This window comes from Bombina bombina, chromosome 8, assembly GCF_027579735.1.
Source record: "Bombina bombina isolate aBomBom1 chromosome 8, aBomBom1.pri, whole genome shotgun sequence".
Classification (NCBI taxonomy): Eukaryota; Metazoa; Chordata; class Amphibia; order Anura; family Bombinatoridae; genus Bombina; species Bombina bombina.
In genome coordinates this window covers 262870842-262888918 of record NC_069506.1, presented here as the reverse complement: position 1 = coordinate 262888918, position 18077 = coordinate 262870842, and positions in this window count along the sequence as shown.

Here is an 18077-nt window from a genome sequence, read left to right as displayed (position 1 = left end):
AAAGCATCATCCGATTGGCTTATGAGACTGCCGGACGGCAGCCTCCTGAACGAATTACAGCTCACTCTACTAGAGCTGTGGCTTCCACATGGGCCTTCAAGAACGAGGCTTCTGTTGATCAGATCTGTAAGGCAGCGACTTGGTCTTCTCTGCATACTTTTGCCAAATTTTACAAATTCGATACTTATGCTTCTTCGGAGGCTGTTTTTGGGAGAAAGGTTTTGCAAGCTGTGGTGCCTTCCGTTTAGGTTACCTGACTTGTTCCCTCCCTTCATCCGTGTACTAAAGCTTTGGTATTGGTTCCCACAAGTAAGGATGAAGCCGTGGACCGGACACACCAATGTAGGAGAAAACAGAATTTATGTTTACCTGATAAATGTCTTTCTCCTACGGTGTGTCCGGTCCACGGCCCGCCCTGGCTTTTAGTCAGGTTTAATTTTTTTTATTTCTGTACACTACAGTCACCACGGCACCCTATAGTTTCTCCTTTTTCTCCTAACCGTCGGTCGAAAAACTGGGGGGCGGAGCCAGAGGGGGGGCTATATGGACAGCTTTTGCTGTGTGCTCTCTTTGCCATTTCCTGTAGGGGAAGAGAATATCCCCACAAGTAAGGATGAAGCCGTGGACCGGACACACCGTAGGAAAAAGAAATTTATCAGGTAAACATAAATTCTGTTTTCTCTATGTCTGACTGCTTGGAGATTGAACGCTTAATTCTATCAAAGCGGGGGTTCTCTGAGTCAGTTATAGATACTCTGATTCAGGCTAGAAAGCCTGTCACCAGGAAAATCTACCATAAGATATGGCGGAAATATCTTTGTTGGTGTGAATCCAAGGGCTACTCATGGAGTAAGATTAGTATTCCCAGGATATTGTCTTTTCTCCAAGAAGGATTGGAGAAAGGATTGTCAGCTAGTTCCTTAAAAGGACAAATATCTGCTTTGTCTATCCTGTTACACAAGCGTCTGGCAGAGGTACCAGACGTTCAAGCGTTTGCTCAGGCTTTAGTCAGAATCAAGCCTGTCTATAAACCTGTGGCTCCGCCATGGAGTTTGAATCTAGTTCTTTCAGTTCTTCAAGGGGTTCCGTTTGAACCTTTACATTCCATAGACATTAAGTTGTTATCTTGTAAAGTTTTGTTTTTGATAGCTATCTCTTCTGCCAGAAGAGTTTCAGAATTATCTGCCTTACAGTGTGATTCACCTTACCTGGTGTTCCATGCAGATAAGGTAGTTTTGCGTACCAAGCCTGGTTTTTCTTCCTAAAGTTGTTTCTAACAAGAATATTAACCAGGAAATAGTTTGTCCTTCTCTGTGTCCTAATCCATCTTCAAAGAAGGAACGTCTATTACACAATCTTGATGTAGTTCGTGCTTTAAAGTTCTATTTACAAGCAACTAAGGATTTCAGACAATCATCTTCTTTGTTTGTTATCTATTCTGGTAAGAGGAGAGGTCAAAAAGCGACTGCTACCTCTCTTTCCTTTTGGCTGAAAAGCATCATCCATTTGGCCTATGAGACTGCTGGCCAGCAGCCTCCTGAAAGAATTACTGCTCATTCTACCAGAGCAGTGGCTTCCACATGGGCTTTCAAGAATGAGGCTTCTGTTGAACAGATTTGTAAGGCAGCGACTTGGTCTTCACTGCATACTTTTGCCAAATTTTATAAATTCGATACTTTTGCTTCTTCGGAGGCTATTTTTGGGAGAAAGGTTTTGCAAGCAGTGGTGCCTTCCGTTTAAGGTACCTGTCTTGATCCCTCCCTTCATCCGTGTCCTAAAGCTTTGGTATTGGTATCCCACAAGTAAAGGATGAATCCGTGGACTGGATACACCTTGCAAGAGAAAACAGAATTTATGCTTACCTGATAAATTACTTTCTCTTGCGGTGTATCCAGTCCACGGCCCGCCCTGGCATTTAAGTCAGGTAAAGATTTTTTTGTTTAAACTACAGTCACCACTACACCCTATGGTTTCTCCTTTTTCTTCCTAACCTTTGGTCGAATGACTGGGGGGTGGAGCTAGAGGGGGAGCTATATGGACAGCTTTGCTGTGTGCTCTCTTTGCCACTTCCTGTAGGGAATGAGAATATCCCACAAGTAAAGGATGAATCCGTGGACTGGATACACCGCAAGAGAAAGTAATTTATCAGGTAAGCATAAATTCTGTTTTTTATAGGTCAGATGTTTATGCTATGTTATGTATGCCTTTGTCATTATCACCTATGAGTGGATAGGGACAGTGCATTCAGGGGGTCTTGAAGAGTCCTATCCCCAAGTTAGGGTCCTAATTTTGTTGTCATTTGATTATCCTTAGTCTGGACTCTGGGGTATACTTGGGTAGTAGTCACTAACGGCTAGATTTAGAGTTTTGTCGGTAACGACCCGCGTATCTAACGCTGGCTTTTTTCTGGCCGCACCTTTAAAATAACTCTGGTATTGAGAGTCCACAGAATGGCTGCGTTAGGCTCCAAAAAAGGAGCGTAGAGCATATTTAACGCAACTTCAACTCTCGATACCAGAGTTGATTACGGACGCGGCCAGCCTCAAAAACGTGCTCGTGCACGATTCCCCCATAGGAAACAATGGGGCTGTTTGAGCTGAAAAAAAACCTAACACCTGCAAAAAAACCGCGTTCAGCTCCTAACGCAGCCCCATTGTTTGCTATGGGGAAACACTTCCTACGTCTGCACCTAACACTCTAACATGTACCCCGAGTCTAAACACCCCTAACCTTACACTTATTAAGGTGAGTGCAAAAATATAGCGCTAATAGCTAAAGTAGACCTAGGCCACTCTAAGACAGTCCCCCCAGGATTGTCACAAGTAGAACAAGATAGAAAGAATAAGAGGGCGCTAAAGCTAAGATCCCACCACACTTAGTCAAAAATAGTATAGACAACAGAAGGCAAATTAATAACTTTACTTCACAATATTTAAAATACAGTTTATATAACAATTGGAAATATAGACGAGAATTGATATGTAAAAAGGGACGTCTCCCTTAATAAAAATAAAAATAAACTGGATTACCACCTTTAAGAAGATAAAAAATATATACTGGAGCTTAATAAAATATGTTCATATATTCGATGAGCGTTAGTTATCCAGCGAAATTGGCTACACTTTAGTGAGTAGCTACACTTTTGAAACAATGTTCCTTATATGGGCTGATCAAGGAAAAAACGTGTTACTGTCCATCAAATGGTTATAACATAGAGAAATTGTATTCTTATTCCTTGTGTGACTCCCTATGATGTGGTTCAAACAGTCATAATACACACCTTAGAGTAAAGATGATTAATACGATCTTATTAGACTCACACTGTCAGATATATGTCCAGGTAAGCGGTATCCTCCAATGCTATGTTGCTCTTTTTACTTGCGTGGGCTGAACCCGGTCAGCGTGTATGGAAACTGCTTGTCACTCCGATTTCTTGTGTGCTTGGTTTTTGATTCCGAAGGCAAGAGGTGAAATCCGCAGGCCCGCACTTAGCGTGGAACACGCGCGTGTTGGATATTCTTGAACTAGGTACCTAGATAAGAGATAAAATAAAGTCCTTTGCAGGGAACAACTGGAAATCAGTCTACGCGTTTCGCCCGTTAACAGGGCTTTTTCAAGATGCCGGTGTGTTCCCGGGACAGGGTTTAAATATTCATCGGAGTGTGCTGATTGGTGTGATGCTTTCCAATAAAAGGTGGAATTTAATCCAAATTCCTAGTAGTTTTACTTAAGGTGGTATGTTTAGCTTAGACCAGGAGATCATATTTGCTTTCCAAAAAAATAGTGTTGAGTCTTATAGTAGTGTGTTTTTGTTAGATAAAGAATTTATTGCGCTCAACATGAACATATAAAAAATATTAAAAATAAAGGTGATAAAACCAGAGGTGGTCTTCCATATTGGACAAAAGGATTTTTAATTTGAATTGTGTGGTATATCAGATCAAACAAACAATTGATCCGTTGATAGAATTAAATAGAGGTTATATAATTCATTAATTCTAAAAATTCATTATCTCATATGTCATGAATATAAAGGATAAGAAATATAAAGGATAAGAAATAGAAAATAATAATAATAATGGAAAAATTCATTTTAATTTTGTTTCAGTTTTATTCAGCACTAATTAGAAAAGGGATTCTTAAATAAATCGGTCCAATCTCATAGGCAAGTTAAGATCGTAGACTTTTCTAATGTGTTCCTAAAATTCTTCTAAGGATATTGTCATGAATACATAAAAATTTTTTATATCTATTGTGTTAAATTTAAATTGATTTAAAAAATTTTAATATATCAACTTATAATCATTATTCAATGTATCATAAAACTAGGGTAAAATTTTTTTAAAAGAGTTTAAAATAGTTCATCTTATATTTTTCTATTTGAAAGACATTAAGAGTTAATTAAATTTTGACTCCTAGAAAGGGGGACAGGTCTATTTCAGAGTTAAGGCCTCGGGGGAAGAGGGTATCGAATTTATAGATTAGTTCAGCTTCTTTTTTTAGTAGCTTACCTTCAAAATCACCCCCTCTCCAGTCACCTCTGACCTTACATATTCCCCAAAATTTTAAATGCTGTAATTTATTTTTATGTATCTCTCTGAAGTGTTTGTATAGGTGAGTGTCTAGATTCCCCTTTTCAATATTACAGAGATGTTCTCTGATCCTGTCACGTAAAAGTCTAGTTGTTTCTCCGATGTAAAATAGATCACATGAACATTTTAAAAGATATATAATGCCCTTATTTGAACATCTTATTGTGTCTTTAATTTTAAAATTTTCATTTGTGCCTGTTATCTGGATGGAACTGATTTTGCTACTATATTTACAAGCCCTACAGGAAATACAGGGGAAAAAACCTTTCAAATTATTCCCTCTAAGATCTTGATCTACCATATTGGTGTTATCTTTTTGTAAAACACTAGGAGCAAGGATTTGTTTTAGATTTCTAGCTTTTCTAAAGATGATTTTCGGTTTATATGCTAAGAGGTCTCCTATCAAGGGATCTTTTTTGACTATATGCCAGTGTTTTGTAATTATTTTCCGTAATGCTTGGTGGTCATCGTTATAGTTTGTTATTAGTGCTACATCATATTCATTTTTATTATCTCTTATGTCCAATGTACTTTTCTCTTTATATTGTAAGAGAGAACTTCGTTCAGTAGTCTTAGCTCTCGTCATAGCTCCTTCTAGTTCTTGTTCACTGTAACCTCTTTCATAGAATCTTTGTTGGAGAACATTTACTTGGGTTTCAAAGTCTATAAGCCTTGAACAATTTTTCTTAATTCTAAGGTACTGGCCTATGGGTATATTGCCTTTCCATCTCTCATGGTGGCAACTCTTTTTGTGTACGTACCCATTACAGTCTACTTGTTTAAAGAACGTTCTGGTAGCTAGACTACTCTCATCTGCAAATATTTCTAAATCCAGAAAGGAGATGGAAGTGTTACTGTAATGATAGGTGAAATGGAGACCTTTATCATTATTATTCATTGCTTGGAAGAACAATTTTAGATTTTCCTCAGAACCTTTCCATATAATTAGTATATCGTCTATATACCTCTTGAAGAGCACAAGGTCCGCGCCAAATTCATGTGACCTAAGGAAATTATCCTCCCAGTCTCCCATGAATATATTAGCATAACTTGGCGCGAACCTCGTGCCCATCGCGGTACCCTCTAATTGAAGATAATATTTTCCATTGAACTCAAAATAATTGTTTTCTAGTATAAATTTTATTCCCTTTAAAATAAACTGTCTAAGATGTATATCTATGTCTTTGTCTAATTCAAGGGTGTTTTCGATGGCCTTAAGGCCCTGTTCATGGTCAATAATTGTGTAAAGGGATGTAACATCACTCGTGGCAAGTAGATAATTATCTTCCCATTTAATTTTTTCTACTAATTGTAATACTTGAGTGGAATCTTTTAGATAGGTTTTTAAGTTTTTAACATATTTCTGAAGAAAAATGTCCACATATCTGGAAAGGTTAGATGTTATAGAACCTATTCCAGATATGATGGGTCTCCCCGGGGGGTTAATAAGATCTTTATGAATTTTTGGGAGGAAGTAAAAGATGGGGGTTCTGGGAAACTCAGGATATAGATAATTAAATTCATTATCGTTAATGATGCCCCCATCTTTTCCTTCCTCCAATATACAGAGTAAGCTTTTTTTGATTTTTTTGATTGGATTTAATTCTAATGTTTTATACGTCTTGGGGTCATTCAATATTCTATTTGCTTCTGCGATATAGTTTGTTCTATTCATAATGACAACCCCCCCACCCTTATCAGCTGGCTTTATGATCACATCTTTATTTTTTTGTAGTTTGTCTATGATCTCTTTGTCTTTTTTTGATAGATTGAAGTTGGGTTTCGATTTTTTGGGATTAAAGTCTTTTAGATCTTGTAGGACCATTTTTTCAAAGGTTTCTATGTTAGACCCTTTAGCATATGAAGGATAGAATTTAGAAGTCGGTCTAAGGTTAGTATAAGTTCTCTTACCATCATTTGCTATTATATTTTTAGGAAATTTTGATGGATTTACCTGTCTTTCTATGGGATTTTTCAGAAAATAGCGTTTCAGCGTTAACTTTCTGGTGAATTGTTTTATATGAATGTGGGTGTTAAATTTGTTCAAATTCGTGGTAGGGGCAAAAGATAAACCTAATGACAATATCCTTTTTTCGTCATTATCCAATTCTTTATTGCTCAAATTGAAAATGCCTGTATTATCAGTTATTATCTCACTCTCTTTGCTTCTCCTTCTATTCTTTCCTCCTCTTTGTCCTCTAGTTGTCTTTTTTTTATGTTTAATGGGGTGTAAGTTCTCTCTCTCTTTTCTAGAGCTGTAAGACTCTTTGAGGTGCCCTCCCTTGGAGGGCTGTGGCCTAAAAAATCTTTTTCATTATTAATCATCCCAATTTCACATTCATTATCTAAAGCTGAAAATCTATTATTGGTTTCTAGATGCCAACTATCCTTCCTCGATCTATTTCTCCTATTGTCATAATATTCGTTATTTGGGTCATAGTATTGGTTTCTTGATTGTATTGGATTTTGCCAATAGTTGGAGTTATTGTGATTCCTATTGTCATAGTAGTGTGGCCTATAATCATTTCTATATGTGTTTCTGTAATTCTGGGGCATTCTGTTGCCGTAATCAGAATGTTCTTGATATGTTCTATTTTGATATTTATAATTACGATGGTATTGTTGAAAAGGATCTTTATATCCATAATTAGAACGGTCCCTCCAATTGGTGTTGGACTGATAGTATTCAGGATATTGTGTATCATAAGCGTTCTCTGGCTTACCATTGTGTATATTTCTATTTCCATATGTGTCAAAAGTCCTATCTTTAGGTGTGTTCAGTAATGTGTGACCTCTGGAGTGTTGTTGATTGGTATATTTATGTTTATTCCAATCATCTGAATGTGATATACCTTTATTTGCATTTTCGATCTTGTCTTTCAATTCTTTAGTTTGTTCTATTAAGTCATTCCTATCCCTTTCTAGTTTTTTCCATTTAGTGTCTAATAGGCCATGTTTTAGTTCTAACAATTTATTTACTAAAATATTCTGCCTTTCTTTAAAGTTGGGATGTTCTTTTTTATTTTCTAGTTGATTTTTTAAAACTGTGATTTTAGTATTAATCTCTTCTAAAGTTTCATTACGTGATTTTTTTATAATATCAATCAGTTTATGTGAAGTTTCTTTTAGTGTCAAATCCCATTCTTTTTGGTGTGTTGAATTTAAAGTGAATGTGCAGGCTTTCTTAAATTTCAAGCCTCTAGGAATTAAATTTAAATTAGTGTATTTTTCTAGAAAAACTAATTCCATTTTTTGTTTAATTTCTTTCACCATAAGTTTGTCTAGTTCATTAACTAGTTGGTGAAAGTCTAAAAAATTGCCTTGTGGGCGTTCCTCTGTGATTTGTGTGTTACTTAATTCAATTAATAAAGTATCCCTAAAAGAAAAAAGTTCTGAATCCATAATAAATTAATAAAGTGTAAATAAGTGATGTGAGGAGATATAGGAAATTATTAAATAATAAATTGGTAGACTATAAATGAGTGCTAAAAGCTGCTATACAAAGGGGAAATGAGAACAAGGTGAGTGCAAAAATATAGCGCAAATAGCTAAAGTAGACCTAGGCCACTCTAAGACAGTCCCCCCAGGATTGTCACAAGTAGAACAAGATAGAAAGAATAAGAGGGCGCTAAAGCTAAGATCCCACCACACTTAGTCAAAAATAGTATAGACAACAGAAGGCAAATTAATAACTTTACTTCACAATATTTAAAATACAGTTTATATAACAATTGGAAATATAGACGAGAATGGATATGTAAAAAGGGACGTCTCCCTTAATAAAAATAAAAATAAACTGGATTACCACCTTTAAGAAGATAAAAAATATATACTGGAGCTTAATAAAATATGTTCATATATTCGATGAGCGTTAGTTATCCAGCGAAATTGGCTACACTTTAGTGAGTAGCTACACTTTTGAAACAATGTTCCTTATATGGGCTGATCAAGGAAAAAACGTGTTACTGTCCATCAAATGGTTATAACATAGAGAAATTGTATTCTTATTCCTTGTGTGACTCCCTATGATGTGGTTCAAACAGTCATAATACACACCTTAGAGTAAAGATGATTAATACGATCTTATTAGACTCACACTGTCAGATATATGTCCAGGTAAGCGGTATCCTCCAATGCTATGTTGCTCTTTTTACTTGCGTGGGCTGAACCCGGTCAGCGTGTATGGAAACTGCTTGTCACTCCGATTTCTTGTGTGCTTGGTTTTTGATTCTGAAGGCAAGAGGTGAAATCCGCAGGCCCGCACTTAGCGTGGAACACGCGCGGGTTGGATATTCTTGAACTAGGTACCTAGATAAGAGATAAAATAAAGTCCTTTGCAGGGAACAACTGGAAATCAATCTATGCGTTTCGCCCATTAACAGGGCTTTTTCAAGATGCCGATGTGTTCCCGGGACAGGTTTTAAATATTCATCGGAGTGTGCTGATTGGTATGATGCTTTCCAATAAAAGGTGGAATTTAATCCAAATTCCTAGTAGTTTTACTTAAGGTGGTATGTTTAGCTTAGACCAGGAGATCATATTTGCTTTCCAAAAAAATAGTGCTGAGTCTTATAGTAGTGTGTTTTTGTTAGATAAAGAATTTATTGCGCTCAACATGAACATATAAAAAATATTAAAAATAAAGGTGATAAAACCAGAGGTGGTCTTCCATATTGGACAAAAGGATTTTTAATTTGAATTGTGTGGTATATCAGATCAAACAAACAATTGATCCGTTGATAGAATTAAATAGAGGTTATATAATTCATTAATTCTAAAAATTCATTATCTCATATGTCATGAATATAAAGGATAAGAAATATAAAGGATAAGAAATAGAAAATAATAATAATAATGGAAAAATTCATTTTAATTTTGTTTCAGTTTTATTCAGCACTAATTAGAAAAGGGATTCTTAAATAAATCGGTCCAATCTCATAGGCAAGTTAAGATCGTAGACTTTTCTAATGTGTTCCTAAAAGTCTTCTAAGGATATTGTTGTGAATACATAAAAAAAATTTATATCTATTGTGTTAAATTTAAATTGATTTAAAAAAATTTAATATATCAACTTATAATCATTATTCAATGTATCATAAAACTAGGGTAAAATTTTTTTAAAAGAGTTTAAAATAGTTCATCTTATATTTTTCTATTTGAAAGACATTAAGAGTTAATTAAATTATGACTCCTAGAAAGGGGGACAGGTCTATTTCAGAGTTAAGGCCTTGGGGGAAGAGGGTATCGAATTTATAGATTAGTTCAGCTTCTTTTTTTAGTAGCTTACCTTCAAAATCACCCCCTCTCCAGTCACCTCTGACCTTACATATTCCCCAAAATTTTAAATGCTGTAATTTATTTTTATGTATCTCTCTGAAGTGTTTGTATAGGTGAGTGTCTAGATTCCCCTTTTCAATATTACAGAGATGTTCTCTGATCCTGTCACGTAAAAGTCTAGTTGTTTCTCCGATGTAAAATAGATCACATGAACATTTTAAAAGATATATAATGCCCTTATTTGAACATCTTATTGTGTCTTTAATTTTAAAATTTTCATTTGTGCCTGTTATCTGGATGGAACTGATTTTGCTACTATATTTACAAGCCCTACAGGAAATACAGGGGAAAAAACCTTTCAAATTATTCCCTCTAAGATCTTGATCTACCATATTGGTGTTATCTTTTAGTAAAACACTAGGAGCAAGGATTTGTTTTAGATTTCTAGCTTTTCTAAAGATGATTTTCGGTTTATATGCTAAGAGGTCTCCTATCAAGGGATCTTTTTTGACTATATGCCAGTGTTTTGTAATTATTTTCCGTAATGCTTGGTGGTCATCGTTATAGTTTGTTATTAGTGCTACATCATATTCATTTTTATTATCTCTTATGTCCAATGTACTTTTCTCTTTATATTGTAAGAGAGAACTTCGTTCAGTAGTCTTAGCTCTCGGGGGGACTGTCTTAGAGTGGCCTAGGTCTACTTTAGCTATTAGCGCTATATTTTTGCACTCACCTTGTTCTCATTTCCCCTTTGTATAGCAGCTTTTAGCACTCATTTATAGTCTACCAATTTATTATTTAATAATTTCCTATATCTCCTCACATCACTTATTTACACTTTATTAATTTATTATGGATTCAGAACTTTTTTCTTTTAGGGATAATTTATTAACTGAATTAAGTAACACACAAATCACAGAGGAACGCCCACAAGGCAATTTTTTAGACTTTCACCAACTAGTTAATGAACTAGACAAACTTATGGTGAAAGAAATTAAACAAAAAATGGAATTAGTTTTTCTAGAAAAATACACTAATTTAAATTTAATTCCTAGAGGCTTGAAATTTAAGAAAGCAATATACCCATAGGCCAGTACCTTAGAATTAAGAAAAAATGTTCAAGGCTTATAGACTTTGAAACCCAAGTAAATGTTCTCCAACAAAGATTCTATGAAAGAGGTTACAGTGAACAAGAACTAGAAGGAGCTATGACGAGAGCTAAGACTACTGAACGAAGTTCTCTCTTACAATATAAAGAGAAAAGTACATTGGACATAAGAGATAATAAAAATGAATATGATGTAGCACTAATAACAAACTATAACGATGACCACCAAGCATTACGGAAAATAATTACAAAACACTGGCATATAGTCAAAAAAGATCCCTTGATAGGAGACCTCTTAGCATATAAACCGAAAATCATCTTTAGAAAAGCTAGAAATCTAAAACAAATCCTTGCTCCTAGTGTTTTACAAAAAGATAACACCAATATGGTAGATCAAGATCTTAGAGGGAATAATTTGAAAGGTTTTTTCCCCTGTATTTCCTGTAGGGCTTGTAAATATAGTAGCAAAATCAGTTCCATCCAGATAACAGGCACAAATGAAAATTTTAAAATTAAAGACACAATAAGATGTTCAAATAAGGGCATTATATATCTTTTAAAATGTTCATGTGATCTATTTTACATCGGAGAAACAACTAGACTTTTACGTGACAGGATCAGAGAACATCTCTGTAATATTGAAAAGGGGAATCTAGACACTCACCTATACAAACACTTCAGAGAGATACATAAAAATAAATTACAGCATTTAAAATTTTGGGGAATATGTAAGGTCAGAGGTGACTGGAGAGGGGGTGATTTTGAAGGTAAGCTACTAAAAAAAGAAGCTGAACTAATCTATAAATTCGATACCCTCTTCCCCCGAGGCCTTAACTCTGAAATAGACCTGTCCCCCTTTCTAGGAGTCATAATTTAATTAACTCTTAATGTCTTTCAAATAGAAAAATATAAGATGAACTATTTTAAACTCTTTTAAAAAAAATTTACCCTAGTTTTATGATACATTGAATAATGATTATAAGTTGATATATTAAAAATTTTTAAATCAATTTAAATTTAACACAATAGATATAAAAATTTTTTATGTATTCACAACAATATCCTTAGAAGAATTTTAGGAACACATTAGAAAAGTCTACGATCTTAACTTGCCTATGAGATTGGACCGATTTATTTAAGAATCCCTTTTCTAATTAGTGCTGAATAAAACTGAAACAAAATTAAAATGAATTTTTCCATTATTATTATTATTTTCTATTTCTTATCCTTTATATTTCTTATCCTTTATATTCATGACATATGAGATAATGAATTTTTAGAATTAATGAATTATATAACCTCTATTTAATTCTATCAACGGATCAATTGTTTGTTTGATCTGATATACCACACAATTCAAATTAAAAATCCTTTTGTCCAATATGGAAGACCACCTCTGGTTTTATCACCTTTATTTTTAATATTTTTTATATGTTCATGTTGAGCGCAATAAATTCTTTATCTAACAAAAACTCACTACTATAAGACTCAACACTATTTTTTTGGAAAGCAAATATTATCTCCTGGTCTAAGCTAAACATACCACCTTAAGTAAAACTACTAGGAATTTGGATTAAATTCCACCTTTTATTGGAAAGCATCATACCAATCAGCACACTCCGATGAATATTTAAACCCTGTCCCGGGAACACATCGGCATCTTGAAAAAGCCCTGTTAACGGGCGAAACGCGTAGATTGATTTCCAGTTGTTCCCTGCAAAGGACTTTATTTTATCTCTTATCTAGGTACCTAGTTCAAGAATATCCAACCCGCGCGTGTTCCACGCTAAGTGCGGGCCTGCGGATTTCACCTCTTTCCTTCGGAATCAAAAACCAAGCACACAAGAAATCGGAGTGACAAGCAGTTTCCATACACGCTGACCGGGTTCAGCCCACGCAAGTAAAAAGAGCAACATAGCATTGGAGGATACCGCTTACCTGGACATATATCTGACAGTGTGAGTCTAATAAGATCGTATTAATCATCTTTACTCTAAGGTGTGTATTATGACTGTTTGAACCACATCATAGGGAGTCACACAAGGAATAAGAATACAATTTCTCTATGTTATAACCATTTGATGGACAGTAACACGTTTTTTCCTTGATCAGCCCATATAAGGAACATTGTTTCAAAAGTGTAGCTACTCACTAAAGTGTAGCCAATTTCGCTGGATAACTAACGCTCATCGAATATATGAACATATTTTATTAAGCTCCAGTATATATTTTTTATCTTCTTAAAGGTGGTAATCCAGTTTATTTTTATTTTTATTAAGGGAGACGTCCCTTTTTACATATCCATTCTCGTCTATATTTCCAATTGTTATATAAACTGTATTTTAAATATTGTGAAGTAAAGTTATTAATTTGCCTTCTGTTGTCTATACTATTTTTGACTAAGTGTGGTGGGATCTTAGCTTTAGCGCCCTCTTATTCTTTCTATCTTGTTCTACTTGTGACAATCCTGGGGGGACTGTCTTAGAGTGGCCTAGGTCTACTTTAGCTATTAGCGCTATATTTTTGCACTCACCTTGTTCTCATTTCCCCTTTGTATAGCAGCTTTTAGCACTCATTTATAGTCTACCAATTTATTATTTAATAATTTCCTATATCTCCTCACATCACTTATTTACACTTTATTAATTTATTATGGATTCAGAACTTTTTTCTTTTAGGGATAATTTATTAATTGAATTAAGTAACACACAAATCACAGAGGAACGCCCACAAGGCAATTTTTTAGACTTTCACCAACTAGTTAATGAACTAGACAAACTTATGGTGAAAGAAATTAAACAAAAAATGGAATTAGTTTTTCTAGACAAATACACTAATTTAAATTTAATTCCTAGAGGCTTGACATTTAAGAAAGCCTGCACATTCACTTTAAATTCAACACACCAAAAAGAATGGGATTTGGCACTAAAAGAAACTTCACATAAACTGATTGATATTATAAAAAAATCACGTAATGAAACTTTAGAAGAGATTAATACTAAAATCACAGTTTTAAAAAATCAACTAGAAAATAAAAAAGAACATCCCAACTTTAAAGAAAGGCAGAATATTTTAGTAAATAAATTGTTAGAACTAAAACATGGCCTATTAGACACTAAATGGAAAAAACTAGAAAGGGATAGGAATGACTTAATAGAACAAACTAAAGAATTGAAAGACAAGATCGAAAATGCAAATAAAGGTATATCACATTCAGATGATTGGAATAAACATAAATATACCAATCAACAACACTCCAGAGGTCACACATTACTGAACACACCTAAAGATAGGACTTTTGACACATATGGAAATAGAAATATACACAATGGTAAGCCAGAGAACGCTTATGATACACAATATCCTGAATACTATCAGTCCAACACCAATTGGAGGGACCGTTCTAATTATGGATATAAAGCTCCTTTTCAACAATATCATCGTAATTATAAATATCAATATAGAACATATCAAGAACATTCTGATTACGGCAACAGAATGCCCCAGAATTACAGAAACACATATAGAAATGATTATAGGCCACACTACTATGACAATAGGAATCACAATAACTCCAACTATTGGCAAAATCCAATACAATCAAGAAACCAATACTATGACCCAAATAACGAATATTATGACAATAGGAGAAATAGATCGAGGAAGGATAGTTGGCATCTAGAAACCAATAATAGATTTTCAGCTTTAGATAATGAATGTGAAATTGGGATGATTAATAATGAAAAAGATTTTTTAGGCCACAGCCCTCCAAGGGAGGGCACCTCAAAGAGTCTTACAGCTCTAGAAAAGAGAGAGAGAACTTACACCCCATTAAACATAAAAAAAGACAACTAGAGGACAAAGAGGAGGAAAGAATAGAAGGAGAAGCAAAGAGAGTGAGATAATAACTGATAATACAGGCATTTTCAATTTGAGCAATAAAGAATTGGATAATGATGAAAAAAGGATATTGTCATTAGGTTTATCTTTTGCCCCTACCACGAATTTGAACAAATTTAACACCCACATTCATATAAAACAATTCACCAGAAAGTTAACGCTGAAACGCTATTTTCTGAAAAATCCCATAGAAAGACAGGTAAATCCATCAAAATTTCCTAAAAATATAATAGCAAATGATGGTAAGAGAACTTATACTAACCTTAGACCGACTTCTAAATTCTATCCTTCATATGCTAAAGGGTCTAACATAGAAACCTTTGAAAAAATGGTCCTACAAGATCTAAAAGACTTTAATCCCAAAAAATCGAAACCCAACTTCAATCTATCAAAAAAAGACAAAGAGATCATAGACAAACTACAAAAAAATAAAGATGTGATCATAAAGCCAGCTGATAAGGGTGGGGGGGTTGTCATTATGAATAGAACAAACTATATCGCAGAAGCAAATAGAATATTGAATGACCCCAAGACGTATAAAACATTAGAATTAAATCCAATCAAAAAAATCAAAAAAAGCTTACTCTGTATATTGGAGGAAGGAAAAGATGGGGGCATCATTAACGATAATGAATTTAATTATCTATATCCTGAGTTTCCCAGAACCCCCATCTTTTACTTCCTCCCAAAAATTCATAAAGATCTTATTAACCCCCCGGGGAGACCCATCATATCTGGAATAGGTTCTATAACATCTAACCTTTCCAGATATGTGGACATTTTTCTTCAGAAATATGTTAAAAACTTAAAAACCTATCTAAAAGATTCCACTCAAGTATTACAATTAGTAGAAAAAATTAAATGGGAAGATAATTATCTACTTGCCACGAGTGATGTTACATCCCTTTACACAATTATTGACCATGAACAGGGCCTTAAGGCCATCGAAAACACCCTTGAATTAGACAAAGACATAGATATACATCTTAGACAGTTTATTTTAAAGGGAATAAAATTTATACTAGAAAACAATTATTTTGAGTTCAATGGAAAATATTATCTTCAATTAGAGGGTACCGCGATGGGCACGAGGTTCACGCCGTTATGCTAATATATTCATGGGAGACTGGGAGGATAATTTCCTTAGGTCACATGAATTTTGCGCGGACCTCGTGCTCTTCAAGAGGTATATAGACGATATACTAATTATATGGAAAGGTTCTGAGGAAAATCTAAAATTGTTCTTCCAAGCAATGAATAATAATGATAAAGGTCTCCATTTCACCTATCATTACAGTAACACTTCCATCTCCTTTCTGGATTTAGAAGTATTTGCAGATGAGAGTAGTCTAGCTACCAGAACGTTCTTTAAACAAGTAGACTGTAATGGGTACGTACACAAAAAGAGTTGCCACCATGAGAGATGGAAAGGCAATATATCCATAGGCCAGTACCTTAGAATTAAGAAAAATTGTTCAAGGCTTATAGACTTTGAAACCCAAGTAAATGTTCTCCAACAAAGATTCTATGAAAGAGGTTACAGTGAACAAGAACTAGAAGGAGCTATGACGAGAGCTAAGACTACTGAACGAAGTTCTCTCTTACATTATAAAGAGAAAAGTACATTGGACATAAGAGATAATAAAAATGAATATGATGTAGCACTAATAACAAACTATAACGATGACCACCAAGCATTACGGAAAATAATTACAAAACACTGGCATATAGTCAAAAAAGATCCCTTGATAGGAGACCTCTTAGCATATAAACCGAAAATCATCTTCAGAAAAGCTAGAAATCTAAAACAAATCCTTGCTCCTAGTGTTTTACAAAAAGATAACACCAATATGGTAGATCAAGATCTTAGAGGGAATAATTTGAAAGGTTTTTTCCCCTGTATTTCCTGTAGGGCTTGTAAATATAGTAGCAAAATCAGTTCCATCCAGATAACAGGCACAAATGAAAATTTTAAAATTAAAGACACAATAAGATGTTCAAATAAGGGCATTATATATCTTTTAAAATGTTCATGTGATCTATTTTACATCAGAGAAACAACTAGACTTTTACGTGACAGGATCAGAGAACATCTCTGTAATATTGAAAAGGGGAATCTAGACACTCACCTATACAAACACTTCAGAGAGATACATAAAAATAAATTACAGCATTTAAAATTTTGGGGAATATGTAAGGTCAGAGGTGACTGGAGAGGGGGTGATTTTGAAGGTAAGCTACTAAAAAAAGAAGCTGAACTAATCTATAAATTCGATACCCTCTTCCCCCGAGGCCTTAACTCTGAAATAGACCTGTCCCCCTTTCTAGGAGTCATAATTTAATTAACTCTTAATGTCTTTCAAATAGAAAAATATAAGATGAACTATTTTAAACTCTTTTAAAAAAATTTACCCTAGTTTTATGATACATTGAATAATGATTATAAGTTGATATATTAAAAAATTTCAAATCAATTTAAATTTAACACAATAGATATAAAAAAAATTTATGTATTCACGACAATATCCTTAGAAAAATTTTAGGAACACATTAGAAAAGTCTACGATCTTAACTTGCCTATGAGATTGGACCGATTTATTTAAGAATCCCTTTTCTAATTAGTGCTGAATAAAACTGAAACAAAATTAAAATTAATTTTTCCATTATTATTATTATTTTCTATTTCTTATCCTTTATATTTCTTATCCTTTATATTCATGACATATGAGATAATGAATTTTTAGAATTAATGAATTATATAACCTCTATTTAATTCTATCAACGGATCAATTGTTTGTTTGATCTGATATACCACACAATTCAAATTAAAAATCCTTTTGTCCAATATGGAAGACCACCTCTGGTTTTATCACCTTTATTTTTAATATTTTTTATATGTTCATGTTGAGCACAATAAATTCTTTATCTAACAAAAACACACTACTATAAGACTCAACACTATTTTTTTGGAAAGCAAATATGATCTCCTGGTCTAAGCTAAACATACCACCTTAAGTAAAACTACTAGGAATTTGGATTAAATTCCACCTTTTATTGGAAAGCATCACACCAATCAGCACACTCCGATGAATATTTAAACCCTGTCCCGGGAACACACCGGCATCTTGAAAAAGCCCTGTTAACGGGCGAAATGCGTAGATTGATTTCCAGTTGTTCCCTGCAAAGGACTTTATTTT